At 42.0% G+C, this 16,358-nt stretch overlaps 1 protein-coding gene across 4 annotated transcripts in view; it reads left to right on the top strand.

The window, feature by feature from the left end:
• The window catches only part of DNAI1 (dynein axonemal intermediate chain 1), a 371,426-nt gene that overhangs the window by 324,312 nt on the left and 30,756 nt on the right, over window positions 1-16,358 (top strand). The gene's annotated exons all lie outside the window — the stretch shown is intronic.

The following is a 16,358-nucleotide window of genomic DNA, read 5'->3' as shown; positions in this document are numbered from 1 at the left end:
TTGCTGTACTTTGACAGACTCGGGAGATGAGCAATAGAAGTAATTTTAAATATACATTGATCAGACAATGTGTCATAAACCTTAAGTACAGCGAGGACCACACTGCACATTTAGCGATAGCCTTGGCAGGCAATATGATGTGACTATCGCAACAACTACCCTGGGAATTGTGTTTCATTTAACAGCATATGAAAGAACCATAAATGTCACAAATACAATCTAGCCATAAATCACAGCAGCAGTTACAGACGGATTTGTTTTGTTGCAATGCAGTTTATTGAATTCTATGCTCGGCAAACAGTTTTCAGATTTTGCAAGTAGCAAAAGCACAAAATAATGACCAATTATTGAAATAAAGTAGGGTTGCCAATAAGATGGCCATTTTCTATACATAATGGTACTCAGTATACACTTCAATATCAGATATTTATTTTAATATACATTTACTGGTAAATAGTGTCTTTAATTAAGGGCTAAAGGATGAAATGCAATAAAGATGCATTTTTATGGCATTACTGGATGTAGGAAAAGTGAAGATTTTTGCAGTAATTTGTGTCTTTTTTGATGCAGTTGAGAAATTGTTGCTAAATTTAAAAAATCCCTAATTTTAGAAGTGTTCTGTAGTATTATAATCTGATTGATTTAAAGTTACATTAAAACCTTGCGGAGATTGCATTTCTGATATGCTTTTAGCGTAATGAAAAAGATAAGGAGAAAAGGCTTTCCCAAAAAAACATCTGATACTAGCTTAACCCTTGTGATGCTGGGGTGCCAAACATGTTAGCACCAGGGTCATCTAATCACATAACTTAGATCCTCCAATGTCAGAAACATTATAGAATCGCCTCCTCTTACATTCCAATCACAGTCTGTTCCCCGGAGAACTGACACATTTAGAGGTTTGTTATGAGACCTGTGTCACGTACGGCACACCTGTGAGCATGTGACCTGCATATGGGACAAGGGTTCTCAAGTTGGCCCACTTTTTACCTTCGCAAAGGTCGCCTCAAATGAATATCTCCCCAATAATCTGTCCCCATATACCATCTGTCACGAACAGCACACAAGTGAGCACGTGACTTAGATATGCAACCAGGGTTAATACACACGGCTACTCTAGCCTTCTCACCATTCTCCTCCACAAAATACTTTCTGTGAGGTAATATTAACCCCTTACTCAATTGCAATCATATCTATCCGCTACCACCACCATAGAAATTATGCAAAAATATATATCTGCCAGGGTCTCAGGTCCCTGTTTATTATAGAAGAAAAAAAAACTATGCACTAAACAGACAAAAATCTGTTGTAGCAAAATGTGTCTGAAAATGTAAATACTCTTAATTTGGAGACCCAAAGCATTACTTATTAAAGAAATATATATATATATATTTCTTTAGTAAGTAATGCTTTGGGTCTCCAAATTAAGAGTATTTACATTTTCAGACACATTTTGCTACAACAGATTTTTGTCTGTTTAGTGCATAGTTTTTTTTCTTCTATAATAAACAGGGACCTGAGACCCTGGCAGATATATATTTTTGCATAATTTCTATATAACTATATATATATATATATATATATATATATATATATAACTATAAAAATATACATCTTTTTTTTAAAGAGCAAAACATGCACAGTGAGCAAAATACCAACATTATACGAGTTAGACGCATAGGCTTCTGGGGGATTTCTGCTTTAAAGAAGCTTTCTGCTTGCATGTTTTAAAATGAAATCATTGTTGCCAGTTACTCCTAAACACTTTTTCTTTTTTTTTTATCGGCATGTACGTTTGGCATTTAATGTCTTGACGTATCACTATAATGCATTATTTACTTAATACCCATTTTCCTTATTTTGATGGATATATATATATTGTTGCGTTGGAACCCCTCTGAAAGCAATGCATGGTTCATTCATTCATAAAGCTCCATGACCATTTGCACCATTCTTAAACTTAATGTATGTATTTTTATATAAGATTATCAGTCCCAGCAGTACACCAAAAAACATTGTTGTAATATTGTGTGTGTGTGTGTGTGTGTGTGTGTGTGTGTGTGTGTGTGTGTGTGTGTGTGTGTGTGTGTGTGTGTGTGTGTGTGTGTGTGTGTGTGTGTGTGTGTGTGTGATGACCTCACTAATTTAGAAAATAAAGCCAGATGTGAATGACTAGTTTCCTGAACCCCTTAACAAGTGTCTGCATGTCCCCGCTTCACAATTTCTAAAGCAGCAATCCCGCCTGGGATCTTATCTGCAGTCCCTCAATGTCCAGGTACCCCCATTCCCACAATGTTATATATTGGAGGGGAGGTGTTCCCTACCTGTCTTCTGGGCTAGGTAGCATTCTGATGTCTCCTGTGTGAAGCTTGAGAGTCAGATCAAGAAGAAAGCAGTATAGGTTATTTCGGTGTACTGTAGTTATAGGGCAGTTAAGAAATATAGGGTAAATAAGATATCCAGTTGGCAGGGTTTGGCTGTCACGCTCCTCCCTTCCCTTCCTGGCCTCTCATTTCTCTCGATACAGAGAGAGCAGCAGATCTGCGGCCGATGCTGTGCCGGTGTGATTCTTCCCTTGTCCCCCTGGTATTTCTACATATGACCATTCCTTATTTGAATGCAATTCATACTTTTACTGGTCTTTGGGCTGTATATATATATATATATATATATATATATATATATATATATATATATATATTGCTTAAGATTAGAGAAACAGATAATTACGAGAACATACAATTACAATTAATGCTAAACAGTTTCCTAAAATAACAGGATAAAACAGAAATCCCTATACATTACGTATATGTCAGGATTTCCCCCAGAGAGGTCACTGGCGTAGAAATATGAGAATTCATGTGTTTGGTCAAAAACACACCTCTTTTTAAATCCGATTTCAAAACTCCAAGGCAACAGCTATATGCCATTCTTTTCCCATTGAAACAACATAAGCCCATCCCTGCCGTAAATCAGCTGTATGACAGAAACCAGGGGATGGTAAGAAATTCCGTATATAGGGCTCCCAGGATACTGAACAGTTTCTATCCTGTTTGGCCTGGGAGTGCAGCCTTATAATACATGCACTCCATCCCACAGTTTGGCAAGCGCTGGAACTGAGGGATGAGAGATCCAGACCAGAGTTTGTCTGCTGCCTGATTTCTGTCACCTGTCATGCTAATTAGAAATCAGGTATGTAAGACTGATTTCCTGTTTGCTCTCCCCCTCTCCCCAAGAGCCTGGAGGCTGGAAGGCTGCTGAACTACAGAGGGGAGAAGCCTCTTCCCCAAACAGGTTCAATCATTCTGTTCATTTGTCTAAGTCTGCAAAAGTACCTTGTTTTGTTGTTGGAAGTGGAAAAGCCACTTCCACCCTGAGTTAGGGATATCTAAGTTAAGTTATCGCTGAGGTGAGCAGCTTTTGTTTTGATGTGTTTCTGTTGTATGCACTGTGGCAGTCTCAGTGCCTGGGACTGAATAAACCAGGCATAGCCTGTTTAAAGGAACAGTACGTGACGCCTCGTCATTTAACCTACCCTAGAAGACCGTGTTCTAACAGTCCCGGACAAACGGCGGAGCCCCGGAGTAAGCTGTTTGTCACATATGGTGGAGAATGCGGGCAGAACACTAAAAGCTCTGCGGGTTAAAGAACTTTAACAAGAAAAAAAAAAAAAGGGGGGGGGGGGTTTCTCTCCAAACAAGATGGAAGACGTGGTGAGTGCGCTGGTACGCAATGTCGCTGCCCAGAAAGACGCGAATGAAGCCCACAAAAGATTAATGCAGCACTGCAACAGGCGAATGAAACCCAGCAACAGCTGTTAATAGCCCAGCAAGAGACTAATGCAAACCAGCAACGGCTGTTAATAAACCAGCAAGAGACTAATGCAAACCAGCAACAGGCGAATGCAAACCAGCAAGAGACAAACCGTTTGCTGAGAGAGGAGCAACAATGGTTCGCCCAGGGCTTACAGCAGGAACTCGAGATCCTAAGGCGGACTATCAGTAACCTTCCACTGGCAGAGGCAGCCCCAGTCCCGAAAATGACCAGGGCAAGCCACTACCTTCAGAAGATGGGACCCTCGGATGATGTGGAAGCCTATCTTCTCACGTTTGAACGCACGGCACAGAGAGAGGGATGGCCAGAAGCTGAGTGGGCTGGTCTAATCGCACCTTTCCTAAGCGGCGAACCCCAGAAGGCTTACTTTGATCTAGAGCCAGCCGAAGCTAACGTCTATGCAAAATTGAAGGCCGAGATCCTCGCCCGTATCGGCGTAAACACAGCTGTTCGTGCCCAAAGGTTTCACGCTTGGTCCTTCACGATGGATAAAGCCACCCGAAGCCAGATGTATGACCTCATCCACCTCGCCCGGAAGTGGCTACAACCCGAGATCAACTCAGCAAGCCACATCGTGGAACGGTTGGTCATGGACCAGTTCTTGAGGAAACATCCCTCTGCCTTACGCCGTTGGGTCAGTCGGAGTGACCCCCACAATGCGGATGAGCTTGTGGCCCTCGTAGAAAGGTACAATGCAGCAGAAGAGCACCCGCAACCCACAGTCGTGGAGCAACCCCACTACCCGAGGTTCCAGGGCTCTTCCAGAGACGGTAAAAGGGTACCTGGGTTAAGGGGCGCTGAAGAGCGGTGACCACCTTCACGCAGCACCAGCAACAGTGGCTCGCACACTAAGGGCAATAGCCCACATGGGGAGCCGGGAAAAGGCTCTAAGTGGGACACAGACTATGTACCTAAATGTGTAAATTGCTATGAGAGGGGCCACACAGCAAAAATCTGCCCACTAAATGATGAACCCATGCAATGCAACAGCGTGGAACCTTATTCGCTGTGGTCCCAATGTATGGGCCCTAGCCCAGAGGACCCCTTGAATAACCATCTGTGGGCATTTGTAAAGGTTAATGGTAAGAGGGTTCGGGCACTTCTTGACTCTGGGAGCATGGTCACACTAGTGTCCGAATACCTGTTGCCCGTTAAGAAGAAACAGGTAAACAGTTCACAAAGAGTGGCAGTTTGTTGTATACATGGGGATAATCATGAATATTCCACTGTTGATGTTTTTTTTGAAACAGAGTTTGGTTCTTTAGATTTCAAGGTGGGTATTGTACCCAAACTGGCACATGATGTGTTAATAGGGACCGACTTTCCCCATTTTCTAAAAATGTGGTCCCCCGCTCAGAATAGCGCCCAGAGTTCAATAGCGGACCATAATGAAGTATTAGAAGAAACAAATCCTTTCCCTTTTTCAGAAATGGATGTTGACGAGGGCCCAAATAAAAAGGGGGAAAAGGAGGAGTGCTGTAAAATTCCCTTCCCCATCACTACTTTGGTAGGGAATACCCCAAATCAAGATGTTGATCAGTCACTTACCACCCCAGAACCGGATAAGACCCTCGCTGACTTAGAGGTCAGTCCTGGGAGTTTTAAGAAGGCCCAGTGGGAGGACCCCACATTAGCGGTAGCAAGGGGAAATATACGGGACCAGAATAGTACTCCTGGCCAACCAGATAGGTCACTTGCTTACCCCTACTTCGAGGTAGAGAACGACCTAGTATATCGGGTTGATAAAAGGAAATCAGTTACAACTAAACAATTGTTGGTACCACGGACATTCCGTAACGTAGTATTACACCTCGCACATAGTCATCCATTGGGGGGACACCTAGGGGTGGAAAAGACAAAAGAAAAGGTTCTCCGAAGCTTCTATTGGCCTGGGGTTCTGGCAGAAATTACGAATTATTGCTTCTCATGCCCAGAATGTCAGATCACCGCCCCGTTTAAAGCGTACCGCAGCCCATTGGTACCCCTTCCCATAATAGAGGTACCATTTGACCGGATTGCTATGGATCTAGTAGGACCCCTAATAAAGTCTGCTAGGGGACATCAGCATATATTGGTAATATTAGATTATGCCACCCGATATCCGGAGGCAGTTCCCCTACGTAGCACCTCTGCTAAAAACGTAGCAAAAGAGTTAGTAGTTCTGTTTTCCCGGGTCGGAATTCCTAAAGAGATTTTATCTGACCTGGGAACACCATTTATGTCCCAAGTAACAAAAGAGCTATGTAAACTCCTAAAAATCAAGCGTCTCAGAACCTCAGTCTATCATCCACAAACAGATGGTTTAGTGGAAAGGTTCAATATAACCTTAAAGAGCATGTTACGCCGGGTGGTCGATAAGGATGGGAAAAACTGGGATTGTTTGTTACCATACCTGTTATTTGCCATTAGGGAAGTTCCCCAATCATCCACAGGTTTCTCCCCGTTTGAACTATTGTATGGCCGACACCCAAGGGGCTTACTGGATATAGCCAAAGAGACTTGGGAACATAAGGTTACCCCTTACAGAAGTGTAATAGAGCATGTTGCCCAGATGCAGGACCGCATTGCTGCAGTCCTACCCATAGTGAGGGAACACATGGAGAAAGCTCAAGAAGCACAGAGGAATACGTATAATAAGGGTGCTAGGGTCAGATTTTTTTTTTCCAGGTGATAGGGTACTAGTTCTGGTTCCCACCGTGGAGAGTAAATTCCTTGCTAAATGGCATGGGCCATATGAGGTCTTGGAAAGAGTGGGAGAAGTAAATTATAAGGTAAGACAGCCAGGTAGGAGGAAACCTGAGCAAATTTACCATATAAACCTACTCAAGCCCTAGAAAGATAGAGAAGTCTTGTTAACCCTAGTACCCCCAGGTCCGTCAGAGAATCAAGAAACTGACCCAGAGGTTAGCATAGCTGAAACCCTGTCCGTACATCAGAAACGAGAGGTCCAGAATTTAGTGAGAAGAAACAAAGAAGTCTTCTCTACACAGCCAGGTAGAACTGGCTTAATTGAACATGACCTAGTCTCTGAACCGGGGGTCCAAGTTAACCTTAAACCATACCGAATCCCAGAGGCCAAGAGAGAGGCTATAAGTTTAGAGGTTAAAAAAATGCTAAAACTAGGCGTAATTGAGGAATCCCAAAGTGGGTGGAACAGCCCTATAGTTTTAGTCCCAAAGCCAGACGGTACAACAAGGTTTTGTAATGACTACCGGAAACTAAACGCGGTGTCAAAATTTGATACTTATCCTATGCCCAGGGTGGATGAACTTGTAGAGAGACTGGGCAAAGCCCGATATCTCACAACCCTAGACCTAACAAAAGGGTACTGGCAGGTTCCCCTCACAGAAAGGTCAAAAGAAAAAACAGCCTTCTCAACCCCAGACGGCCTCTTTCAGTATAAGGTGCTGCCTTTTGGCTTACATGGAGCTCCCGCCACATTCCAAAGAATGATGGATAAAATTTTAAAACCACATGCTCGGTATGCTGCCGCCTACCTAGATGATGTGGTAATCCATAGTGAAGATTGGCAGTCCCACCTTCCAAAGGTCCAAGCTGTGCTCGACGCAGTTCGGTCTGCCGGACTAACTGCTAACCCCGCTAAATGCACTATTGGTCTGGAGGAGGCCAAGTATCTGGGGTATTCTATTGGTAGAGGGTTACTCAAACCACAAACACTCAAAGTAGAAGCGATACAAAATTGGCCAAGGCCAGTTACAAAAAAACAAGTAAGGACCTTTTTGGGGTTAATTGGCTACTATAGAAGGTTTATTCCCAATTTTGCAACTAAGGCAACCCCACTAACCGACCTCACAAAAGCAAGAGGACCACTAATGGTAAAGTGGTCCCCCGAAACCGAACAGGCCTTTAGAAGCCTGAAAGAAGCTCTGTGCCCAACCAGTGTTGGTCACACCTGACTTCTCCAAAGAGTTCGTAGTCCAAACCGATGCATCTGAGGTAGGGCTGGGGGCAGTACTCTCCCAGGAGTCTCAAGGTGAGGAGCACCCCATCCTTTATTTAAGTAGGAAACTAAATCCCCAGGAGAAAAATTACTCCATAGTAGAGAAAGAGTGTCTCGCAATAAAGTGGGCTGTAGAGACGCTCAAATACTACCTGTTGGGGAGAAAATTCCGGTTGGTCACAGATCATGCACCCCTTTCCTGGATGTGTCAAAATAGGGAAAAGAATGCTAGAGTGACCAGGTGGTTCCTAAGCCTACAACCCTTTAAATTTTCTGTTGAACACAGGTCAGGGCACAAACATGGCAATGTTGACGGGTTGTCAAGGATGCACTCCCTAATATCCATGGTCGCTCATCCCTCGAGGTCTGAGCTGGGGGGGAGAATATGTGACAGAAACCAGAGGATGGTAATAAATTCCATATATAGGGCTCCCAGGATACTGAACAGTTTCTATCCTGTTTGGCCTGGGAGTGCAGCCTTATAATACATGCACTCCATCCCACAGTTTGGCAAGCGCTGGAACTGAGGGATGAGAGATCCAGACCAGAGTTTGTCTGCTGCCTGATTTCTGTCACCTGTCATGCTAATTAGAAATCAGGTATGTAAGACTGATTTCCTGTTTGCTCTCCCCCTCTCCCCAAGAGCCTGGAGGCTGGAAGGCTGCTGAACTACAGAGGGGAGAAGCCTCTTCCCCAAACAGGTTCAATCATTCTGTTCATTTGTCTAAGTCTGCAAAAGTACCTTGTTTTGTTGTTGGAAGTGGAAAAGCCACTTCCACCCTGAGTTAGGGATATCTAAGTTAAGTTATCGCTCAGGTGAGCAGCTTTTGTTTTGATGTGTTTCTGTTGTATGCACTGTATAAACCAGGCATAGCCTGTTTAAAGGAACAGTACGTGACGCCTCGTCATTTAACCTACCCTAGAAGACCGTGTTCTAACAGTCCCGGACAAACGGCGGAGCCCCGGAGTAAGCTGTTTGTCACAGCTGTTATAGGTTGACAGTTTTACGACGGAAAGAATTTTTTTTTGACGTTTAAAAAAAGTTTTGCCTGAATATATAAACATTCATAACTTTATTTTCCCAATACGTAGACACACGTGAGTCATATCAATAGATTTATGCAATTTTGACGGACGTAACAATACTATGGATGACCATCTTGCTCCTAAATTTGAGTGACAAATGGATATCTGTCCTTGGCACCTCTTACCTATGTAGTGTGTGGTATGGTTTGGTTTGTCCTTTTGCCACGATTACACCTGTTAATATGCAGAGGAGATGACGTCACATGATATTCTCATTTTTAATAGTCACTCTTTGGTTGAATACATTCTTAGCTACGCCCCCTGAACCTCGTTGAACCCTACAGAGAATGCCTTTGAATGTAGCTATAAAAGGATCCTGTTTATAAACTTTTCAAAAGGGACATATTTTAATCTCTGGCAAAACAACTGACTTTATCTTGAGACCCTATCCGCTTCATACGACCCATCTGGTATTTTTAGTCTTGACCTATCATAAACCCAATATATTGTATTTTTCAAATCAAACTGTAGCTAAATTAACTCCTGAAGCACCAGATTGATTAAAATACATAATATGTCATGATATTTTCATGACAACCTGCAGGGACAGTAAATGTTAGAACTTTAGGTTAATAGGATGTTGCAAAGAGGGGTGAGTTGGTATAGGAATGTTTTCATACTGGTGCATATGTATGAAAGATTGCAAATAGATAATATGATAAGGTGACATTCAGAGGCTTTCTTCATGTTCCACCTGCTAGCATTTACAGTATGTACAGTATCAAGCTAAAATATGGCAATAAGCCTTGCAAGCATGAATGAAGAGTAATTGTAGATGCAGATGGGGAAGAGTTGCTCCTTAGCTCAATATCATAATGAGAAGTATCACAGTTTGTATCTTTAATGCTGCGGCTTTATTTTCGCATCAACTAAACCACCAAGTCCAAAAGAGACAACAACCTCTGTGTCCAAGAGACGAGCCCCGGGTGTAAGAAACTCATAAGAAATAAGTTACAAACAGTTGACCCAAACAAACTTGCTTGAAATAAAATACACTATCTTGAAACATATCGCCCACTGTGTCTTCAATGTTATAAATGGAAATATGTATGGGCAGACTGTTTTCATATACCAGTCACTGTTCTCCAATACTGTGTAAATCTAGTATAGTATGCAAGAGAATAAAGTGTCATATAACATGGAAAGCCCTGGTGAATTCTGGTGCCAGAATAGACTTTTGGGCTTTTAAAGGTGCAGTACAAGCTGTCGGTTTAAATTTTTTTTTTTAATATGTGCATCAATACAATCTGCACACTGACAAGTGATTAGCTAAATTGCTGATCGATCCTCTCTCCTGTAATCGATCGCCGAAGATACAGTTAAGGGGATTCACTAAATGCATCTTGGGTACTCTTCTGCTGTACTGACGGCCAAAGTTCTGTGGGGAAAATCATGTGACCAGGCAGGCACTAGATTCAATTGGTTCACTGCTAGAGAGGGCAGGGCTCAAAAAGGTGATGCTGTTTCTGAAGGGGAAGGGGATGTGACTTTGTAAAAATGGTTGCTATAGGAACAAAAATGCTTGTTCCATTAGAATACATTAAAAATGTCTTTAAAATAGTTTTTTTTTTTAATGCTGCAAGTATTTTCTCATAGTACAGAAGTGATTTATTAAAAAAAAAAACACACATCTAGGATATTGCTTGGACTGCAGCTTTACGTGGAAAACATGAAGTTAGGCAGCCTTGCAGTTTATAGAGTAATATTGAAAATAAACATAAGATGTACGATAACAACATAAATATGTGAGTGTGCAATAGCAACTGCAACCCAGTGCTGATACACATAATTTCCCTCGGGGTAACGTCAAAGAATGCAGGTCATTATCATTACCAAACCTCTCACGTTTCCGATCCCACCTTACTGCAGGGATCTTTGTCCTGAACATGAAATAGAAAGTGTGTCACTACACCGTGGAGAAGTGCAAATAGGCTGTTCCCGCACTATAGTCTTAAATGTGTTTACCATGTTGTGTTAGATATATTGCAATTAAATGTTCATTCATATAAGCGCTGCCTCCAATGCAATGGTTTTCACAATGTGTTCTAAACGCGGCATTGAAGACACCATACATTTTGTTGCCACATATTTTAATGTTATAGCTCAGGCTATTGTATGCCATCCTGTAACATTATACATGTGAGCCCTATCACAGCAGTAGTATACGTACGTAAATAGTGAGCTGGTGCATTCACAATGGATTGCCAAGGGGTTTCATGGAGGACTGTAATAAGGTGAGGCTGACCCGGAGGTGTGTTCAAAGAGTAGAAATCGATTATTATGAGCTCAGCATCAATACGAGTAATATAGCCGTCTCTGTCCTCTTGTGCAGGACAAAGCAAACAAGAGTACTCTTCTCTGACCAAGAAAAGTAATCTTATTCAGGGCTTATACTTATCTCTTAGAAAAGCTGTCACACTAATCATTCTTACTACTGGCATTCTCTGTGCGCCTGCTCCAAATACCTCCCTTCTTCCATAACTGTCTCTTTGTTTAGTGTTATCTATTGCTGGGCCTAGCTGTGTGGGATACATGGATTAAGTCTTGCTGTCCTGTGTTAGGAATTCCAATGTTGGCTTTTTCATGTTGCCTTGTCTCTGAGACATTAACTCAGTACTTGCTGGATCCCACTGGCCAAGGTTTAAACAGTCTTTCTTCTTATGAACAAACACAGTCTCTCTTCTTACCCAGAATCCTCTGAGGGTAAAGTCCAGGGGTGTTTCAGGTCCAACAAGGACTAAACCCATTTTCAAGGGTGTTCACAGTTCTACAATAGTTAAAGACCGCTGCATGTTTAAATAAATATGCATTAAACAATTAAACGTCCGTATAACAGCATTGAGAAGATAACAAAGACAACTTAATCTCCTGGTCTTTCACTGCAACCCTTTACTTCTCCAGCACATACCACATGCACAATGATGACCTTTAAAGTCATATGGACATCTCAGGCCAGCTCCATAGTTTTCTGAGAGAGAAACTTTTATTTGACCCCTCGTAACATAATTGCATTTTAACACCCTAATTAGCCCATTATAATTAGGATATTTCAGCAGTTGAGACTGTGATGGCAGATACACTAGATATCTCCCAAAAAGAGGTTGGACATCTTTTTTAGAAAGGAAAGGTATACAGGGACATACAAAATAAGTATACATGGGAATGATGTTGATGCAGGGAGTAATCTGATTGCCACTATGTGGAGTCAGGAAGGAATTAATTTTTCCTCTTATGAGATATCATTGGATGATATGTCACTCTGGTTTTGTGTTTGCCTTCCTCTGGATCAATATACTGTAAGTAAGAATATAGGATAAAGTATCTGTCGTCTCAATTTAGCTTAGGTTGATCTTGATGGACCTATGTCTTTTTTCAATCTCATCTATTATGTAACTATGTAACTGTAGCCTACAATAGTTAATGTACTCAAGCATCACTTAGACCAGGGGTGCGCAAACTTTTCAGTCTGTGCCCCCCTGCCTGCTCTCCCCCCCTGCTCGTGCCCCCTCCTTACCTTGTCTCCGGCGTCAAATTACGTCACGTTGCCAGGACAACGTAATGTCACATGACAAATGACGCCGTGTTGCCAAAGACAAGGTAAGGGAAGTTGCAGACATTTCTGATGTCACAACTTCATGTGACCCCTGCCACATTGCCATGGCGATGTGTTGCCAGAAGCCGCTGGAGACAAAGTAAGGGACTTACAGAGGCCTTGCGCGCTCCCCCAGCATTTAATTTAAATGCTTTGGGGAAGAGCACGGGGTCTCTGTAAGTGCCACCCCAAGCAATCAGAAAATGTTGCGCCCTCCATATTGCGCACTACTGACTTGAACCAACTGCTGCTGTTGTCAGCATCACTATAGTCTGAGCTCTGGCCAGGCCTTTTGTGCATCCTTCCTATAAAAATATACCAAACCAAGGGTCCCTAAGGGCAGTTGTTTGTAGTGTAACAGACAAAGCCATTGGCCAGTAGCCAGCAGTGCTGCTGAAAGGTTCAGTAACTAAAGCTGTCATTAAAAGTGTCATAATAAGGAAACAAGTATAGAAGATGGTTTTGTTTGGGAATTTGAGTTCACCCTGGGAATCTTTACTTTATAGTTAGCAGTTCATTCACTGTGTCAAAATATGATTATAGAGCATGAATGGGTGATTCACACTCAGATTCCAACTTCAGATATCACAGTCGGGCTAAATCTAGAACAATGTATAACTTCCTACTACCCATTGTGTGACCTGTGGTGCATGCTACATCTGCAAACCATTGTTACTGTATTTAGAGTTGTTCAGTGGCCACGGGTAAACTTGTAACAACAAAAGAATGATTCATTGTGTTGTCATATTTTGCATAAAGTATTCAGCAGAAATGTTGAAGAGCTTCCTGAATACCAACTAATTTCACATTTTTTAGCCATTGTTTTGACATCCAACACATCCAAGCAGCAGCAAGCTGCAATTACATTCAAGGGCACTCCTGTTATTGATATCTTTAGCCACCTTTGACAGGTTTAATGTTAAAACATCCAAGACATTCAGTGTTACAACCTATGACTGACATAGTAAGAAGTTCTGACTAACAGAACATCAGATTCAGGGATTGCTACATACCGCATCTGTAGTGATATGTTTAGATATGTGGGAGCTCAAATGCTTGGTCCCACCATTAATCCATGTGAATGTAGACAGATGGGGGATATATGTATTAGGAGTGTAGTACTCGATCTTGGCATAAATAGACTGAGTAACTCCTTGATAAAGTGCTTACAAGCACAAAACGCGTAGGAGTATTGTACCCTCCACCGTTTTTTTAATATGCAGCATCAATAAATATTTTTTCATTCGCTACGTGACCTGTTCCTTGTCTGCTGTGCGCCCACACACACTACTCTTGGAAACCGCATCTGTAACCTAAGGTTACATGACCTGTAGACCTTCGTATTATTCCCTCCCACCCCTGACACCCCCTCTTGCTCAATCCTTTACCAACAAATCCCTTCAAATAAAGACGGACACATTAAGTTGGGTACAAACTGACCACAGCCTTTTTTTTAAATCAATCATATACTTGAGGGCTTGGTGAGAAGAGTGTCCTACCAAAAACCTCATTTGCTCACTGCGGCACCTGACTCAGTGAGCCTAATAAAATACCAATAAGCCCGTTTTAGGAGGAGACCCCTCCCCCCCCAGGCCCAGTCCTGAGACCGCCTCCCCCACTCAACCACCTCCAGCTGCGACAAAAACTTGCTCCCTCTTTTTTTAATTAAAATGATAACATCTTATCCGACAATAGTGGCGTTTGCGCTACGAAATGCGTAGGATGGTCCTATTTTAGATTTGTACTAATTTTAGTGTACTTGATCTTATCGTGAGTATTTGTACTACTTTGACCGTGGCTGTTGGCTGTACCAATCAGGTGTGATCACCTGTGGATACACAACGACACTCAGCAAGTGCCGTTACACACCACAGCCTCAGCGATAGTAGTGCTTTGTGTTGGCCTCTCAGTACTGTGTGCGGCTATTCCGACGTGGTCATCCCCCGCTGTGGTTCCCGTGAGCTGTTCCATCCACCCCCGGTTTTATGCTACAAGGTAGATAAGGAGGCCGTTTGGTGAGAATTGCATTTTGGGACTTTAACAAACATACACTGAACTTTATGGGACTCTGAGCGTTGAATGCGGTTCCCGAGTGATGCCTATTTCGCTCCCCACTTGATGTGACGAGAGGAGGCTTGATGATCTAAAACCACCAGGACCCTTCACACTACACTCTGAGCCCCGCGGGACCCTGTGTACCGGACGTCGGTGACACCATTGAAGCGTGACGGTGGGGATTTCCAGGAGGATTCATTGTGCCCGTGTGAGAGGCCACCTACCTGTAGATGACAAACCTATTCCCGACCTGTTCCATACCCGGTGACCGGTAACCTATGTCATAATCCATTATGTGCCTGTGATTATCTACCTTGATGTACGAAGAATATTTTACTTTACTAAAACACACTTCACTATTAGCGGTTTTGCGCTGTGTCTTTCTTGTTTTTTCTTTTCTAGTTTGAGGGGGTGCCGAGCCACCCCTCCTGTTCATAGCTGCAGACGCTCCGTTTTGTTCAACCCTTTATACGGTGTTGTATTTCACGTTTAATTCACATTATGTTTATTACTGTTGGTATTATAGGATTTGTAGGCTTATTGGAGCTGCACGTTCTTTACTATGGATATCACTTAATGTTGACAGTAGCGCACTTTATTCTACACATTATTTTCACTGGCCATTTAGTGAACCCTGAGAAGCTGGAGCTTTGAGGATAAGTTAGCTTGAAACCAGGGAGCCTTCATTTTAATATTTTACTGGGGGTTACTGTAGGGTAATTTGGCCTCTGCTTTGACATGTAGTGGTCAGAAATGATAGTCTATGAGCATCAGGTGTTTAGAAAGCAGGATTCACCCCATGTTATTTTTATTTTAAAATACTTTACCCTAGGGGTTATGTTAATGGACGTGTTCATATACCCGTATGATTCTATTTGTGCTTTCCACAGGATTTAGATAGTCCAGCAAAATGACAAGGAAAAAGACTGTTATTTCACACACAATTCACCCTGCAGTTGGAAATCACTCTCTGCAGGGGGCAGTCCATTATATTCATAGTTTTATTCCCATTGAAAGATTGAATAGTGGATACATTATTAAAGCTGCAGTTCAGTCTATATCCTGCATGTGTGTTTTTTTTAATAAATCAGTTCTGTAGTAAGAAATAATACTTTTAGCATTTTCTGTTTTTAAAAAAACAACTTTGAAAGACCAATTTTCTTGTATTCTATTTTAACAAGCATTTGCTAAGGCACTGCCCCTTCATGTCCTGTCACAAGCCCTGGCACACCCCTTTGTCAGCACTGCCCTCCCTCTCTCTAAACGTGCACTAGCATCTGGTCACATGATCTTCCTCATAGCACATTCAAGGAAGCTGGAGAAAAGGGATCAGCCATGCATAGCAGCTCGGATAGGCGATTTCAAACTTATTACAGTGTTTATTCCATTCATTGCACGTGTATATAATGTAAAATTGTAATAATTCCATTTATAGCAAACGTGTATATGTGAATATTATTTAGATGTATATGTATGTTACTGAAATGTGGAGTGAGTGTGTAGGTAAATACACACAATACACTTCCACTGCATATATATATATATATATATTATATATATTATATATATTATATATGTATGTATATGTGAAGTTATGTGAGTAAAAAAGTGACAAAAACCCTCCATAGCAAGGCAAATAGCAAATGGAAATATTACTGTATGCTCATTTGTATGTATATATATATATTTATATACACACACACTTCAAATACGGATAGTGATTCACGTAAATGATATATATATTCACTTTCTGGGAGTATAAGAGTAACTGTCCTGTTGTTCCTTTTTTTGTATCCATCATTGAATGGTATGCACCCTCTCTTTACGTTT

Source organism: Ascaphus truei, chromosome 1, assembly GCF_040206685.1.
Source record: "Ascaphus truei isolate aAscTru1 chromosome 1, aAscTru1.hap1, whole genome shotgun sequence".
Lineage (NCBI taxonomy): Eukaryota > Metazoa > Chordata > Amphibia > Anura > Ascaphidae > Ascaphus > Ascaphus truei.
Note: the sequence above shows the minus strand (reverse complement) of the source record. Positions and strands in the feature narration are given on the sequence as shown.